The sequence below is a fragment of the Eublepharis macularius genome, chromosome 3 (assembly GCF_028583425.1).
Source record: "Eublepharis macularius isolate TG4126 chromosome 3, MPM_Emac_v1.0, whole genome shotgun sequence".
NCBI classification, from domain to species: Eukaryota; Metazoa; Chordata; class Lepidosauria; order Squamata; family Eublepharidae; genus Eublepharis; species Eublepharis macularius.
This window is the reverse complement of record NC_072792.1, coordinates 126,942,929-126,949,274: the sequence shown is the minus strand read 5'-3', so window position 1 is coordinate 126,949,274 and position 6,346 is coordinate 126,942,929.

The window sequence follows — 6,346 nt, the reverse complement described above, 5'->3', positions numbered from 1 at the left end:
TGCTCTTGCTGAACTCCTTGATAAACAAACTTGACCCCGCCCACATTCCTCTTAGCTGAGTTGTGTTGATTTTTCTTTGAGCAACTTAGAAATTTCATTACACATGCTGATGCTCTACAGAATGAAGCACAACACGAGTGTGGGGACAGTCCCCCATCTCAAAGCTCTAAGGCTCTGTCCCTTTCACCTCCCCTTCTAAGAGGTGAAGAGGAAATTAACAAACCCTCTGAGCAGCATCTCCCTGACTCTGAAGAGGGGAAATTGACAGAGCCTTCCAATCTCTTTTAAAACTCAGCTTCCCAGCTAACATTGTGACTCCCTTCATGTGCTCCTCCTTGTGTAATTTGTCCCTTGTAGCTTAGCTCTGGGCCCTGATCCTTCCAGAAGAATCCATTTTCCCTATATATTCGTATTTTTTAAGAAACATTTAACTCTTTGACACAATGATTTTTAAGGCAGGTACAACAGTTAAAACTACTGAATCCAATCCAACAACACCAAACTATATTATACTTGCCCAATATAAAGGGCAAAACACTGTATAGCAACCATGAAAAAATGTAATAAAAATAAGAAAAAACCTAAACACAGGAATCCATGTTGGAAGAGATGGGTCTGTAAAGGTTGTGTTTTCCCATGACAAGCAGCTTGTTCCACAATTTGCAGACAACTATACAAAGCCCTTCTCCAAGTGCAGCAGTCCCATACCATAAATTATTTTAAATGTAAATACCAAGACTTTAAATATGTCTTGAAAGCGAACAGATAGTAATTGAATCTCATACAGAATTAATGTTATGTATTCTTCACAGCTAGCACTAAAAATCATTTTGGCATTGTTGTATCTTGAACACCAGGATACGCCAATTTTATATAAAATAAACAGGTTTTATTTTGCTCTCACTCTGACAGAGAGCCTCGCTACAAGTGACATCTTTCACGCGAAGGGCACTTGATCATTTTCGCAAGTCTTTCTGGGTACTGAAGTCCCTCTCCCACACCCCTTTTCCTTCTGTCCCTTCCCCTGTCTGTTAGCACGGCTGCCTGAAGAGACGGAGAAAGCCTACGACAGCAGCTTTTGCAAATTGTCTTGCTGGGGGGGTGGGGAATGCTCTAGAGAAAGCTGACATGTCGGTGAAGTCCTTCCCTCTCTGTTAGAACTGTTAGGATCGCTGCCTTAAAAGTCAGAGAAAGCCTGCGTTTGCAAATCGTTTCTCCAGTCGCAAGCCTGCTCTCAATGATCTTTGGGGGCGGGCAGCTGCAACTTTGCAAATCGTCTTGCTCGGGGAGGGGGGGATGCTCTGGAGAAAGCTAAGAAAGTTGCAGCTGCCCGCCCCCAAAGATCATTGAGAGCAGGCTTGCGACTGGAGAAACGATTTGCAAACGCAGGCTTTCTCTGACTTTTAAGGCCACGATCCTAACAGTTCTAACAGAGAGGGGAGGACTTCACCGACATGTCAGCTTTCTCTAGAGCATTCCCCACCCCCCCAGCAAGACAATTTGCAAAAGCTGCTGTCGTAGGCTTTCTCCGTCTCTTCAGGCAGCCGTGCTAACAGACAGGGGAAGGAACAAAAGGAAAAGGGGTGTGGGAGAGGGACTTCAGTACCCAGAAAGACTTGCGAAAATGATCAAGTGCCCTTCGCGTGAAAGATGTCACTTGTAGCGAGGCTCTCAGCCTGCATTTCAGTCAGCTTCTCAGTCCCCTATCTCAGCCACCAATTCACTACAAGAGCCCAGCAGGGCCAAGACTGAAGGACATGCAAAACAGAAAGCTGTCCCCTAGAGGCTGCTTGTATACATTACAACAGGCATCTGGTTTTTTTGTATCACCTGAAGTTTCCAAACCTCTTTAAAGGACACCCCACACAGACTGCCTTACAGGACTCTAGTCAGGAGATTACAAGGTCATACATCATAATTGTAATCTGACCTTCACGGGTACCAGGACCATCTACTATTAGCAATTCTGCCTTGTTATGACTGTATCCACGTATTCACCTTCATCCAATCTATTACTGACTACAATCAAGCTTTTTGAAGATTAGATTGCAATAATTGACCCAAATAGAAACACAGTGCTTGGTGTAATCAGCATACTGGACAACTGATCTCTTGATTCTGGGCAATCACTCTCAATTGTTTCATATAGATATTGAAAAGCATGGGGATCGAGTGAACCCCTCAAGGAAGCTCCAGTCCAGAAGAAAACTCCTTTATACCATTTTCTAGAATCTTCCAGCCAGGTAGTATCAGAACTACTATAAAGAGCTCCTAATCCACCAGTTTATCCAACTGTTAAGTATAACAGTTGATAGCATCAAAAGTTGCTAAGAGCTCAAAGAAAACCAGCAATATGACATTTTTCTAGCTTCTCTCTCATAGAGAAGGTCCTTGACCAGACCAACTGAAATGATATCAGTCTATACCTTCAGTTCGAAGCCATATTGGAATGTAAAACAGGTAACCCTCTTCATCCTGGAGCTATAACAACTTAATCAAAAAATGGTAGATTACCTGGCTTAGGAATGAGAGATTCCAAACAGTCCTATAATTCTTGGTGATCAAATCTTCTTAATGACACCTCACCTTATTTCCTTCAAAGCAAATAGTAGTATGGTTTTTCTCAGTGCACCAATTCCATAAGAGCTCAGAGTATTCTAACAAAGACTACAGTAAAATAAATGCAAGAAGCTACTGTTGTTAAATGCTACTAAGGACACACAAGATACAATCAGTTGCAACACAGAGTAGCTAGGGTGATAATTATGAAAATGTCCCTAATTAAAAAAACAGTTAGGTTGTGGAACTTGACATCCAGCATGATCAAGTGTTGCAATCTGTAGATAGATACAATCTCTTCCTCTCTGTTTCCTCCAGAAATGTGCCTGGTTTTCTTTCCCACACTCAGGTTCTACTAAAGAAGGAGAAGGCCTTGCTGCTAGAGATGAGCACGATCCAAAAAAAATTAACGATCCAGCTGATCGTGGATCGGCGCCGGCGACGATCCTGAATTAACGATCCGCACCGATCATCTCCCATTCCCGAGCCGTGGATTGTGGATTGTGGAGGCCAAAGCGGGGCGTGCTGCTATTCCCAGCTATGTGGGAAGGTGGGTTGTAGTGGTGGCCGACCCTCTCAGTCTCTCTCTCTCTCTCCAAAGGCTAGCAAGTAGCAAGCAAGAGCTCTGTCCCACTCCACTGCTTGTAGAAAGTGAAACCCAGCCTGGGAGCCCATGGCATGGGTCCCATTCAGCAACACAGGAGGTCTGTGTTTGGCTGTCAGAGCTGCCTATCAGGGTTTGCAGAGATGAGATTGGAGTGCCCATGGCTACAGAACACTCCCTTCCCCCTCCCTCCCCTGGGTGTCTTCTCCCAACTTGTGACTGCTTTGCTGCTCCGTGGTTGGAAGGAAGCCCTGCTGATCAAGGAAAGCTGGGCTTCCATTTGGGTTTCCAGGGCGACAGAAGGAGGGCAAACAGAGCTCAGGCATTCCCCTGGCTCCATTGACAAGGGAATAGATTGCTGAAGCCTGAGTGTCTGGATCCCCGAACCGAGCCCGATTGCCCCGATCCAGGCCTCTCCCGATCGCTGGATTGTTGGCCATGGACGATCACAATCTGCCGGGTCACGATTGTGCGATCGCCATTATCGTGGGTTTTTTCCGATCGTAATGCGGATCGTGCCCATCTCTACTTGCTGCATCTTCAACCCTATAGTTGCTACCTGTTGCTAGGACAAAAAGTGTATCTTCAACAGTTGCAATGCTTGGCAGAAATTCAAGAGACCAGATGAAGTGGCTTCAGCTAGACACTCTACTATTCTCCAAGCTGAATTTGTACCAGGACTCAGTGCCAAGATATATACACAAGGTACAATCAGTTACAGCACCAAACACCTAGGGTTATTGTTGCAAAAATGTTCCTAATGAAACAGTAGTAAAGAAAAAGGTGCCCTTGAGCACATGAAGAGTATATTTTCTTCCTCAGAGAGTAGTCCTAACTACCTGGCCCCTCAAATGTCTTCAATTAGGAGAGAAGAACTTCAAGACCAGAAGACATGACTTCTAGAGAGATCTGAGGCTTAGTTACTCTCTTTTACAAGTCAAGCAGTGCCTGCACCTGAGCACATAGAAACCTTTTCCATAGAATCCTTCTCCATGAGAGAATGTTGTCAATTATTTCACTTTATCTTTACAGTCTACAAAGTGCTGTTGCCAGGTCCCCTTACCCTCCCGGTGGGAGGGGGAGAGACCTGGCTCTTATCTTGTTCTTTCCTTCTTTATTCTTTATTACATGGTGATGTCACTTCCAATGATGTCACCACGCAGGCGCAGGGGTGCATGCCTGCTTCACAGCACAGGAGTGCTCCTGGGGTGGCGCGGTGATGTTAGTGACATTGTTGCATCACCCTAGGAGCATGCCTGGGAGGCTCATTACCATGCCTTCCTCCCCTACTGGCCAGGTAAGTGGAGGTGGGGGATGGAGGGTGAAAGCAGGGGATCCCCTACCCCCACCGGTGGAATGGGATCCCTATTACAAAGTATATTACCATTATATTGCAAGGGCCCCCAACATTTTTGAACCTGCAGGCACCTTTGTGGTGTGGGCACAACCACAAATGGCACCATAAGAGGTAGGGCCAACCACAAAATATAAAGGAGTGAGCATATGCATAACTCTTATTGTGGCTTTTCAGTATTTCAGAGAGAAACTCTGTTTAACAGGATGCTTTTAAAAATGAACATATTGGTTAGAACTATTTTCTTGCATTTACACAATAGAAATAGAAATATTAAGCCAGTGAAGAAACACTAATCTCGCAGTATCTATCAGATCTCCAATGGCCAATCAGAAGTTCTTCTGGGCAAGCATCCCATCTGGCCCTACCCACTTTCTTAAAACAATTAATGAGCTCCAGGAAAGGTTTTAGGAGGTGCCATGGCACTCACGGCATGCCATATTGGGGACCACTGTTCTATTGTTGTGTTGCTATTTCTTTACAACAATCCTGTGAGAAAGACTAGGGTGACACGTGCAGCTGAAAACAAGAATTTAAACTTTGGTCTCTCACAGCCAAAAATCATGATATATGTCACCTACTGACCACAATGACCTCTAGCATTTCTTCCTCCGCAGATCATATTTTCAGTCTAATAAACAGCATGCAGAACCTTTGGGCTATTTAAGGATTAATGCTGAGATCATTCCTCCTCCCTCCCCTTAGCTTCTGGGAAACAGAATGAAAGATGTAGAGATCAGAATTTTTTTGTCCTTGGCTTAGCGAAAATTGTCAGTGTGGGAAGACTTATGTGCCTGTAACTAAGTAATTAAGCTTCAAGAGACCGATTTTCCTTTATCTCTCTTGTTTAAAGAAATACATACTGGTGGAGGAAGGTCTGTGGTCCCCACTTGCAATGTGGTTTGTGTAGCCACATGCCTAATTAAGGAGGAAAGCTCACCATTTTTGTGTGAGCTCAGAGCAGCTTCCCTGTGATGGTTGGCATGGCTCAACATATACTGTGTAGCCTGTGAGGTGGCTTAGAGTAAAATGGCAGGCAGTAGCTCAAATGAAGGGACCGTGGGCTGGCTGTCACTACATTGGTCTTCAAGATGGGACAACAGTTTGAATTCAGCTGTTCAGAGCTGTTCAGAGAAAGAGCAGGTGGGGTATAAATAAAATGAATAGATAGTTATTTGGGACTGGAATATAGAGAAAAATCTGGACAAGTAATTTTGAGGATTTGCTTTGTGCCATTGCATAATCTTTTAAAAATTCAAGTTGAAGATACTGCATTAAAAAAAATCTTATAGAAAACTAAGCATGTAGTCTAGTCTAAAGAGGATAATCATCTTCCCCGATAACACTGGAGTGTCCTCATGTCTACAGAAGCAGCCTTGACAATTCTGGGGCTCTGGACAGAAGTCCAGGATGGGCCCCAGAATCACCACCCTTGCTGTCCCCCATCAAGGCCCATCACCATACTGTCCCTCCACCAGGGCCACCTCAGCCCAAGCAAGGGGCAGTCCTTGAGGCAGCTGCCCAGGATGCATGTGTGCATGCACTGCTGCCACTGAACTGGCTCCTGAGGGAGGGGATGCATGCAGTCTATGGCAAGCCAGCTGCTGAGGGAACATGTTCTTCTATCATCACTAAACCAACTGCCTGAGCCCCAGGGGGGGTGGGCATGCATGTGCATGGTGGTAGGAGCCTGGTTTCTGCATTCAGCCCCCCTTTATTGAAGGGACACAGCTGTGGGAGGTTGGGGCCCTGCTGTACCCAGGGCAGCTGCCCCGGATGTCCTATAACTAAGACCTCTTCTGCATATCTACAAATCATGCTCACACAGC